Below are 12,808 nucleotides of genomic sequence, written 5' to 3'. Positions count from 1 at the left end.
AATAAACTGGTTTGATTTGGGGAAGCTTAGCTTTTCAAAATTTGGCAAACTTCTAATAAAACTAGTACTGTTTGTACATAGGACTTCTAGTCTTAAAATAGCAGTGATATTAACAAGTTTACAACAGCCACTGGCTAATAAGGTGCTCAAAACAAAACAAAAAAAACTAAAAGAATTGTCATCTAAAGAAGCTTTTCAGTGTATTTTCTTAAAGAGTTTTCCATAAACTTAAATTTGAATTGTATTAAAAATAATGTACTTAAAAATAAAGAGTCCTATTTGTGCTTTTTTTTTGTGATCCCCTTTTCTTTCAGCAAGTCTTTGTGGCTTTATGAATGTGAAATGAGTGGATATTCATACAAAATTCACGCTTGTACAGAACTTTCAGAATTTAAGAAAATATTTTATTTGAACTGTATATAACATTTTTGTAATTATAAAATAATAACTTGTGGAATCATTGTTTATGAAGAAAGAATAAACTAGTAAAATACAATTCTTCATGATGAGAGTAAAAGTGTAGTGATACTTGTAAAGGTGTAATACTGTGATAGAACTTTGTCAACGTTATTTCTTTGTAGTATTTAGTGTGTGTTTGCTAATGTGGCCTTGAAAAGAAGATTAATTTGGATATATTCACAACCTGAAACATGATGTTTTCATCAAAAGAAACAGATCCTTATATAGCTGCTAGAGTTGAGAGTGGAACTTGAGCCTCTGACAGCAGTGAGCTGTAAATATACACACATGCTAATACCCTTGATTTGTTCATCTTTTGTGTCAGCATTTGCAAAAGATTGTTAAAGTGGTAGTTATAGTAAAGACTAGCAATTACAGTAAAGAGCAGAAATTAGGTATTTGTGACCTATTATATTTCATTAAAAGACTTCCTTATTAAAATGGCACTACTTTACTCTGATTACTTGACAGCTGCCCTAAACAGATTAGAAAATACACAGCTCTAGCTAAAGGTAAAATCAACCTCTTAAGCAAGCTCATGGCACAAAACAAGTAAATGGTATATATACAATTAAAAAAAACCCAACATGCTTTAGGTAGAGATGTTTATCAGTGATTGATTGTTCCATCACATTACTTTAGCAACAGCTCACGTACAGTTGTTTTTTTCCCCTCTGAAATATCTTAATATACATACCCACTAGCTTCTTACCAGAAGAGATTTCAGCATCCTGTAGACAAACATGGTTTCACCAAAGAAGTTTCTTCCTGCAGAGGTTGAGTTGTGGCTGTAATTCTATGTAAATATTGCCTTTACCATATATAACTCAAAGTTTTGGAAGTTTCATCACCAGATATTAGTTTCTGAAATATATTTAATGTTGTTTATCCCTTAATCCAGTAGAGACACAGTGAACTTAAACTTCAGTTTTGGCATCCCTTACACAACAATTAACTCCCTTTCTAGAGATAATTTTTTAATGTGGCTCATTACCTTCAATGATTTTGCTTGCTTTGTTACGAAGTGACTTACAGGGCCACTATACAACCCTGCCTGTTGCCCTGTTATTCTGTCGTGTAGTTTAGTGGTAAAATAGCCAGACCAAAGGCATAATAACAATTCATGACTTGTTTTTGATCATCTACATCATGAGGTGTGATGTTATGCAGTGTGTCTCATTTTATTATTCCCAAATCACACCTCCAAACACAGGTTCAGTATGAAACAGATTTATATACAGTTGACTCCTCACTGAATCTCTTTGTCAAGATTCATAATTTTACTAAAAGGTGATCACTTTTCTGAATCCAAAATTACTATAAGGATATAAACTATGTCTTGCGAGGCATTCCTGGTCTACTTCCACTTGCACAAATACAAATGCCTCTTTTAGTTTAAATATATATACATATATATATATATGTATGACACACACACACACACACACACACACACGTATGATACACGTTGCAGGAGATGTTAGCTTACAGAATTGTTAGGAAACAAAGTAAGCCTTAGTCTTTTGAATAAGAGAGACCTGAATTCAAATCTTGGTTTTTGTCATTTGGCAGCTTATTTTGCTTAAACAAATCTCTTAACTACTTTGATTCAAGAGTTTTTTTTTTATGTAAAACTACTCAATGGAATTACAAAATGAAACAAAAGGAAAAATAACAGGAGCTAAGAACTAATTGCATTTATAGAGCTTTGCATTGAGTTTAGGGGAAAATAGTTATATATATATTATATTCATATATATATATGTATGTACTGAAAACACATGAAATAGTGTGTTTTTTTTCAATGTAATAAGTTCTTTGAAGTAATTGCTAGGTAATAAGAATGGACTGGACTACAAAACATGTCCAAACTCTTCCAAAGCTGTGTGTGGTAGCCCATGCCTATGATCCCAGACAGAACTTGGGAGATAGAGGCAAGGAGGATCATGAATTCAAGGCAAACTGGGTTGCATAATTATTCCCATACCTAAGGAGACCATGTTAAAAACAAAAACCTAGTCTAAAATCTCACTATTGGTAAGGGCTTTTCCTGCCACTGTGTTTTGTGTAAGAGAGAAATGGTATTGCCATTTTAACATTAACCAGTGAATAGCTGTTATCTGTCAGTTTTATGATGTATTGAGGCCTGTCCTTGTCAACTTGAGAAAGCTAAAGTTGCTCATCTCTTAACTGCAGTTAGGATGTCACATAGCTAACTTGAGACTAGCTATGCTGAAGATATTATGCCATAGAAATGAGTAGAAAGTACAAGTTTGGCTTTTAGGGAATGAGGAAGGAAAGGGTTAGTAGTTAGTTGTTAATTATTGATATGTATATGACAATATAGTGCTTTATAGTTTTGGGGCTCTCAAAAATTAAGATATAAATGAATTAAATATCAATAGATTAGGCTGGGAAGGTGGTTCAGTGGTAGAGTGCTTGCCTTGCATGCATGAGGCCCTGGGTTCAATTCCTCAGTACCACATAAGCAGAAAAAGCCTGAAGTGGCACAGTGGCTCAAATGGTAGAGGGCTAGCCTTGAGCTCAAGAGCTGAGGGACAGTGCCAGGCCAAGAGTTTAGGCCCCACGACTGGCAAAAAAAACAAAAAAACAAAAAAAACAAAACCAACAACAACCCCTCCACCCCCAAATCAAGAGATTATAAGACCAAAACCTCTATCATAAAAAGAACATTCTCATTATATTCTACAAACTTGACACTAAAGTTGATGGAGATATAATCAAGGTAGGATATTAGTCTTTGGTAATGCCTTCCAATAAAATTAACTCCAAAAAGTGATTTGAAGTCAAAAGATGAATCTTTTGTGGTTCTTACCCTGCTAAGTCCATAGTTTATTGAGAGAGTATCAATAGGATGAGGGTGTAGAGACACTGAAGAAAAAAGATTCCAGATTTGAGTAGTTAACGAAGCATTCAGGAAGGTGTTTTGTCATAACATGGGTCTCTGTATTGTTTTGTAGGTATGTTGGCTGTGAGCATGGGGTTGTATATATCATGTATGATTTTGGTGACCAGTTAGTATTTAGTAGCAAATGGTGAAATGGAGTAGATAGAAAGGTCTCTAATTTGGAACTCAGGCTTAAAGTATAACTAGACTAGTCTTAAACATTAGAACAAATATGCGGATGACAGTAGCCTTGAGGAAGATTAATCTAGCAGATCTGTGTAGGATATGTTAACAGAATTTGGTTCTGAAGTCAGATAAACCCTTCCATTGTTTGAAGGGAAGTATAGGGTGAAGATTTGGATTTGATTCAGAGATACCTTGGTTGGAATCCTGTTAGGTTTCACTTTCAATTCATGAGTAATACACAAATAACAATAGTCAGTGGGATTTTATTATAGAATAGACTAGTGAATGGCACTTTCAGTGTATCATTTCAATAGTACTATGACTAATGCTGCTGTTATAATCATTCTTTAGTGGGACTGGGGAAAATATTAGTGGAAGTAAGATGTAGGAACCCAAACCATCCCTCACATTAATAAGGGGAAGACTACAACTGGAAGTTCACTAATTCTATTTCTGCCTAATTGAATTTAGGAAATCAGCTAAGAAACGGTTAAATAAAATATGATTAGAATCTCCAGTCTGGCTTTATGATGAGGTGGATGATGATTTAGCATTCTCAGATTTTTCAGGAGTTCTGTTCTAGAACAGTGGCAATGTTCTGTGGCCTACTTCCTTTTCTTGGCCATAGCGTGCTCCGGGTGCCCATCCCCAAAGCATCCTTGTTCCATTTTTGCAGGCTATCTCTTGACACCCCTGAGGCCTAGAGGTGGATATGTCTGCATTTCCTTCTGTTCGGGGAAGGATAGCCCCTGGCTGTTTAATTTGAAATCTTGGGAATCCTCTGAGATAGAGTTTAGAGGACTCCACAGACAGCTTGGGCTGGATAGACTGATTTCCTTCCAGGAGGCACTCAGCCTGATGGGCTATATCAGACTGAAAAATTCAAGAGCCAAGACGATGATGACCTCTCTTGCCTACTCTCAAGGTAATGCTGGAAGTGACCATTTGGCATGGTAACAAAGAACACTTTTGACTATTATTTGTGGGATACCAAAAATGAGAATTAAAAAAATGAAAGAAAAATGTGTTTCAAGAGAATTGCAGAGACACTGACAAAGTTAGGACATTATCTGGGAGCAGCTAGAATAAAAACAACTGTGTTGTTACTCACTATTGTGTTCTTTAGCATTGTCACCTAGCACCTTGCCAACCAATTAGTATTGCTTCTGTTAAAAGGTCAGGGAAATATGTTATAATTTTGCCAGAAATGAAAGTAAAGTCACAGGATATAGAAAAAACCAAGAAAAATAAGTTATGGGGAAGACAATGTAAATCTTTGGATTAGGGAAAGAACATTTTGCTTGTGGGTGAGGACCATGTTTGTTAAATTTTGACTATAAAATATTAAAATTATATTACAAAATGAATTATATGAACATATTATAATCATGTAACTTAGATTATAATATAAATTATTGTAATATAAAATTTTATAATTAAATAAGGATCGACAGAAAAAAATGAATAATTGTATACATAAACAGGTTTAAAAATGTTATTTGGGTTTTAAGATTAAAATGTTGAATGGTAAAGACAAACTTCCTTTCACAAACTTGATAAGAAAGTGCAATGATTTCAAAGTGAAGGATTTGGTGGGATTTGAGGCATGGTTCAGTTGATAGAGCACCAGTCAATGAGCAAAATTATCAGGTACTAAGTTCAAGTCCCAGTCTCAATTCAGACAAAAAACCCATAATTGATTTTTAGGGAAAAGATTGTAATTGTGGTAGTCTCACAGTATGTTGGGGAACAGTGAGTAGGTGCTGAAAAATGTGACTTCATTTGCAAACTGTTTAGAACATAATGAACTGTCGGTGAACCCAGGCTTTCTTAATATTCACAAGGCAGATGTAAGAGAGGATCGTGGGAAAAAAGGTTTAGGATTAAAGGAGACTTTAAAAAATAAATATATAATTGCAGGTAGGTATAGTCATGTTCCTAGAATTGTTATGAAATAAATTATTTAATAATAAATATGTACAGTCATACCGTGTCAGAAAATATACTGCATTTGCAATAACAATGTAATAGGAAAATCTATTAATGGAGTTAAGATTGCCAAATCCTTTCTGAGAAATTAGATGTGTTAATTAGTGTATATTTTTTTTTACTTTTGCTGCTCTGACTTGTAATCATCTAAATACACACCAAACACCTGTGATTATTTTAATGATCTTTGCCTTGTCTTGTTAGGTTACCCCAAATATGTGTATTTAGACTGTTGCCTGTTCATATATACTCAGCTGTGCCTGTTTACTTTGTTATTTTTCTACATTTAATGGACCAATATAAAAATTTATGGCAACTGTCACTAATGTCACCTCTACCTTAAAAGAAAAATGAAAACAAACAAAATTAAATCATGCTAGGCAGCTATGTTGCTGCTTAGAGTTGACTAATCTCTAGTATCATGGCCAAATTCAGGGCAAAGAAAAGATATGAACAGATTTAAGCCAATAATAAGTATGTGTTTTTATATCAGTGTCACTTTAAATTTACTTCATTAGGCAAGAAAAAGCATTTGTTTCAAAGAAATTTTTCCTATTCTTCAGACCCCTCAAATCAGATTTCCTTAAAAAATATTCTATGAAATTGGGTAAACCCATGTGTATATCTTATTAATTTCCTCAGCCTTGTGACTTCTTCATGCATTTCTTTTGCTTGCTTTAAGAAATAAATCATACTATTTTTAAGGAATGAGGAATGCATGTCAGCTGAAAAGTCACTCTTACTCTTGTTTCCTTAAATAAAAGAAGTTAGCTCAATGTTTTCTGGAATTATGTCCTCTTTGGTCTTCATAGTTAAAAAGTACATTTTTTAAAGAATAATTTTTCTTCATTATTTTTCCTCACTTAATACTTTTCTGGATTATTAAAATAAAGTTTATTTTTTGACTTAATTCTTTGAAAAGTAGATGTTCTGTCTTCTGAAAAAATCAACAATAACCTCTTATGACTAAATAAATTTAAAAGTATATGATCATTTAATGACTTAAAACAATTTAAGTGTATGGCATTATTCATTTACACTCTATAATTTAAGCTATGATTGTAGATTTCTAGGAATTTGCTTTTAATGTTAACCTAATAAACTTTTAGTATTTTAGTTCACTTGGTCATTCTGGAATTTTATGTTAGAGAACATATTGAGTTTGGCTCATGAGAAGAATTTGAGGTTATTCGATCACATGTCTCCCACCAACTATGAACTATGTACATACAATAGGGTATTAGAATTACTTTTCTATTTATATATATTATTGTAAAGATACTGTACAGAGGGGTTACATTTACGTGAGTAAGGTAAGGAGTACATTTCCTATCGAGCATTGTTACCCCCTCCTTTTGTTTTCCCCTACCATCTCTTCCCTTCCCACTTCCCCAACTCCTCCCTCCCCCCCCAACCCAAATTGTAAAGTTCATTTTCAACATAGTGTCTTGTCCATCTCATTGTTACAATGGGTCAACCTGTATCCTTGTTTCAGCATTTTGTTATTTCCCTTCCCTTCTCCAAATTAGAAAAATGTATATACAAGATGCAGGGCACTGGCATCAAATACAATGAAAACAGGGGTTATACTGTGGGAGAAGAACATACAAAAGAAACAAAAAAGTCACATAGTACATTAAAAACAACAGTGCCAAAGATAAAACCTCTTGCGTCCTTATCTTGGGGTTCATTTTGCTTATCATCTTATATAGTCATATGTACATAGCTTTTGACCTTTTCTGCTAGTCTGGTAAGATTATCCTAGATGTATACTAGTTATTGCAAATCAGGGAAATCATGGGACCTATGTTTCTTTGGGTCTGGTTTACTTCACTTAATATATTTTTTTCCAAGATTGGACAAAGGGATTGCATGAAACTGCAGAGCTTCTGCATGGCAAAGGACATAGTTAGCAAGATCAATAGAAAACCCACACATTGGAAGATCTTTACTAGCCATACAACAGACAAGGGCCTCATATCTAAAATACACTTAAAACTCAAAAAATTAAATCCCCAACAACAAATCCTAAAACAAGTGCCTAAAGACTTAAAGAGAGACTTCTCTGAAAAAAATAAGAATGGGCAATAGACACAAGAAGAAATGCTCAATTTCTCTAGTCATAAAAGAAATGCAAATCAAATAACATTCAGATTCCACCTCACCCCAGTTAGAATGGCTATAATGAAGAGATCTAGTAACAACAGATGCTGGAGGGGATGTGGTCAAAAGGGAACCTTACTGCATTGTTGGTGGGAGTGTAAACTTGTTCACCCACTTTGGAAAGCAGTATGGAGGTTCCTCAAAAGACTACACATAGAGCTCCCCTGTGATCCAGCAATCCACTTTTGGGCATTTACCCAAATGATCACAAACTAGGCCATACTAAAGCTACCAGCACGACTATGTTTATCACAGCATTATTCACCATAGCTAGGTATGGAACCAACCCAGATGCCCCTCAGTAGATGAATGGAGCAAGGAAATGTTATATATTGTGTGTGTACACGTGTATGTGTGTGTGTGTGTGTGTGTGTGTGTGTATACATATATACATATATATATGTATATACAGGTTTTTCTTGATGGTGGACAATAAGTTAACATGGTAAGGCACTTTATTTTTTTCACTTTTATGTGTGCTTTAGAGGAAATGATTAAATTGCTGTTTTTTTACATTATTGTGTCAATATAGCTCTTATTTAAAAATATAGAACCTGGTTTTCTGTGGTACTATATAACTTTTTTGCCTAATCACCTACACTCTTCCTCTTTGCCCTTGCCTCAATTAGGATTAAAGGCATACATTTAGAAGTATTATAGCCGGCCTGGGAATATGGCTCAGTGGTAGTCAAACCCTGGATTCAGTTCCTCAGTACCACATACATAGAAAAAGCTGGAAGCAGTGCTGTGGCTCAAGTGGTAGAGTGCTAGCCTTGAGCAAAAGGAGCTCAGAAACAGTGCCCAGGCCCTGAGTTTACAAGCCCCAAGACTGGGGGGGAAAAAATTCTAGCTACTCCATGAACAGGGATCCAGGAGGATTATGGTTATAGGCCAACAGCAAAAAGTTGGTGACACTATCTCAATAAACAAGCAAGGAATCGTGGTTTGTGACTGTGATTCAGCTACTTAGAGGCATGCTTAGGAAGATCACAGTGCAAGGCTAGCTTTGGGCTAGCAAAACAAGACCTTATCTGAAAAAATAACAGGCTATGGCTCAGGTAGTACTGTCTCCCTAATTTGAGTCAAGCCCTGATTTCAAATCTTATGACCACTGAATAATAAGAATAAAAGTTATCAGCAGATCTTACAGGTAAACAGTGAGAAAGAGCATTTAACTGTCTAATGGGACATTTTCAGGGAGTTTAGGGAGAGTGAGAGTATGAATAATGAGCCTTTTTGAGCCTTTTAGTCTTTGTCTCTCTTTTTTTATTTTCATGTTTCACCCTGCATAATGTCTGAATCTGCTATATCAAATTCATAGTCAATTAAGTATATACTTTTCATGCATTCCCATAGTGATTTTATAGATTACCAGATATCAAGCATGTATCAGAGCATGTTTCATTAAAGGTAGAGAAACATACTGGCTGTTACTCTTACAAAATTCAGCCAATGAGATGGTAACATGGGGCCCAGTGAATCTCAACTACTTGGTAGAGTAAGTGGCTAACATAACTTCTGATGTCATAATTCTCCTACCTAATAATAGGCTGGTTATAGGAAGATGCAACGGTTTGGTTGTGTGAACTTCTGCTTCCACTGCAAACAGTATTTTAAAGAGAGACCTTCCCCTGGCATTCAGAAAGGTGAAAGGAACAGGGATATAAGGATGTATGTGGGGGTGTGTTGGGGGAAGAGGTATACATCCAGGAGGGAGGGGCACAGTGTGTGTGAGTACTTACAAGCTGCTCATCCTCATTGGTCTTTGAGATAATGGTTGCATCCTATTGCTTTCTTGTAGTAAAAAAATAATTGAAATGCATTCACCAGTCATTCAGGCTAAGAAATTCCTAATTTGCCATTTCTTTTTTTTTTTTTTAGAATAAAGCTTATATGATTAAAATTAGTATTTTAAGATAATCCTTTGGTTAGCATTTTTTGTAAGAGGATAAAATCAATAATTTAAAATGTTAAAAAATTTACTTTTTAACTTTTTTTCTCTTCATGAATGGTTGGCAAACACTGTAGCACTAAATTATCCTCCTGGCCTAACTAATTGATCTTGAAAACCTATTTGTTTTTGAGTTTATTTCATGATTCTAGAAACTTTGCATGTTTATTTTCAGTGAAATCTGTGGCAATGAATTATGATGTATATGCCTTCCCAGGGACTATATAGTTCTTTCTTTCATTTTGGTATGTGCACTTTTTGTGTTCTGAGTTTATGTGTTCCATGAGAAGATCAATATGTAATCTACTAGTTAAGAGATAAAAGCTTGAGATAAATAAGTTGGAGTTAAACCCTTCACTGTTCTTCAAATCTGTAGCTCTGTAAAGATTCTTCAGTCGGAGTTTCAAAAGTTCTTCTATATTTTCTCAAAATTTTGTTATGTATATGGAATTTTTAAAAAGACAATTAGCTTTATGCTAAACGCATCACAACATGATCTGTAAGAAATACCTGGGTTTATGTATATGAGCTATAGTATAAGAGATCTAATCATCTTTATCAGGAAATAAAGTACAAATTCTTTTAGCTTTCTTAGGAAATCATAAAATATCTTCAGTTAGGGCTTTGAATAACATTTTCCTGGGGGCAAAGCATTTTAAAGCCAATGTTCTATAGACCTGCCCTTTGTGCAAGCATAAATTAAGAATAGCCAACTGTGTCTCTCATTTTTTCCCTGTAATTTACTAGAAGTGATAGTCAACATTTTATACCTCTTTAGACTCCACATTTTTCTTTTCAAGTAATAATTCCAAAACATAGAGTCACACTAGCTTTTTACAAGTGCTAATGGTGGTTTGTTTCCAAAGTGTACAATATTTTAAAAAATATACACATAAAATATAAAAATAAAAATGCAAACCATTCATATTAAGTATATAATATCTACGTGTAAATTGTATTTATTTATTTTTGGTGGTACTCAGGTTTGAACTCGGTGCTCTGTGCTTTCTAAGCAGGTGCTTTACCACTTCTGCTGTTCTCTTTGCCCTTTTTGCTCTGCTTTTTAGATAGGGTCTTTCTTTTTTGCCTGGGCTATCCTGAACCAGTCTTCTTATTTATATTTCCTACTGCATCTAGGATAATAGGCACTTACTGCTGCTGAGATGGGAACAGGGGCAGGGTTCTTATAAACTCTTTGTATAGGCTCGCTTTGAACATTGATCCATCCACCTGATCTCAGCCTCTCAGGTGGGTAAGATTACAGGCATGAGTCACCACACTCAGCTTCTATCATTATTTTTTAATATGATTTTATTTGTTTCTTGGGTTTTATAACACCATCCCTTTGCACTTGTTTATTGGTTTCTTAAAAGTGAGTTTCCTTAGCTGCTGTCTGTTTAAAGGCCTGTGACAATTCTAGGCTATGTTAGCCGTTGTAAGTAACATTGTCTAGAAATATTTGCTTCACCGCAGTACAGAAGTTTGTCTTTGATATAATAAATTCTGAAATATATTTTTGCTATCAAAATGGGTATTAAGTCTTGTGACAATTTGGAAATTTTTGAATATAAAAGAAAAATTTGGCTTGTGAATCATCAAAACTACCATGAAATTCAATCAAAATTAGGTATTAAATACACAAATTCAACATAATTGTTTAGACTCAAATCAATAGTATTCTACAAATTGGATATAGGTTAGTAAGTTCATACCTTTAAATGAGCATGACTAGAATTTAATATCAATCTGACAATGACTGCTTTTCTTAGATCTAGTCATTGTGGCTATTAGTTTAGGGTGCTAAATACTTTAATAATGTCTAATTCTCTTTCTCACAGTTTATTTTGGACATGGAGGTGTATTGGAAAGTATGGCAAAAATAAGGACTGAAAGGTTGTAAGCAAAGACGCATAGAAACTTTTACTTTATCTAGGAGAAGTGAAATGAGAGACTTATTACCTGTTTTCAAATTAATTTCTATTTCTCTTCATGCTTTTAAAACACTTTATTGCTGGGCCTTGGTGGCTCATACCTGTTATCCTAGCTACTCAGGGGGCTGAGATCTGAGGATTGTGGTTCGAAGCCTACTTGGGAAGAAAAGTCACCATGGGACTCCTATCTCCAACAAACTACTGGCTCAAGTGGTAGAATGCTAGCTTTGAGGACAAAGAGGCTCAGGACAGTGACAAGGCCCTGAGTTCAAGCCCCAACTGGCAAAATAACAACAACAACAACAAAACCCCCCAAAAAATTTTCCAAAAAAGTGAGCATAATAGCAGGTATTTAAATATTTAGTCATTTCCTTGAAAGCCAAAACCTGAATAGAGTGAGCTTAAATTATAGAAAAGTTGACTTTGATTCATCATAAAGGAAATTGTCCCTAAAACAGGTCATTAAATTCTGTGGTGGACTACAGACAAATGTTTGGTACGTTATTTCTGGTCTCTAATACGAGAAAGTGTAGTTGTTTACTAAAGAATATATAGTGTGTACCTAATTAGATATATAGGCATATCTATATCCTATAAATATATAGATATAGATAGATATATAGATCTATCTATATACAGAATATATCGATATATAGATCTATCTATATACAGGATATAGCTATTATATAGGTATATAGGAAATTTTTAATATAAGGGAAAATTATATATTACACATTATATATCTATATCTATATATCTACATATATAGATATATATCTATTATAGAGATATAATTGTATATCTAATATATAGATATATAGATCTATATAGATAGATATTATATAGATCTATGATATTATAGATCTATAGATATTATATAGGTATTATATAGATATATAAATCTATATAGATAGATATTATATAGATTTATGATATTATAGATATTATATAGATTTATAGATATTAGGTATTATATATATAGATCTATATATAGATATGTAGATATATAGATCTATAGCTATCTATGATATATATATAGATCTATCTATGATATAGATAGATCTATCTATATTATCTATAGATCTATATTATCTATAGATAGATCTATATATCTACATATATCTATGTAATATCTATCTCTATATCTCTATATCTATATCTATAGGTAGATCTATATATCAATAGATCTATCTAGGATATATCTATATAGGATATATAGAT

This window comes from Dipodomys ordii, unplaced genomic scaffold (assembly GCF_000151885.1).
Source record: "Dipodomys ordii isolate 6190 unplaced genomic scaffold, Dord_2.0 Scaffold40, whole genome shotgun sequence".
Classification (NCBI taxonomy): domain Eukaryota; kingdom Metazoa; phylum Chordata; class Mammalia; order Rodentia; family Heteromyidae; genus Dipodomys; species Dipodomys ordii.
The sequence above is the reverse complement of the archived record's forward strand: the minus strand, read 5'-3'. Positions refer to the sequence as shown.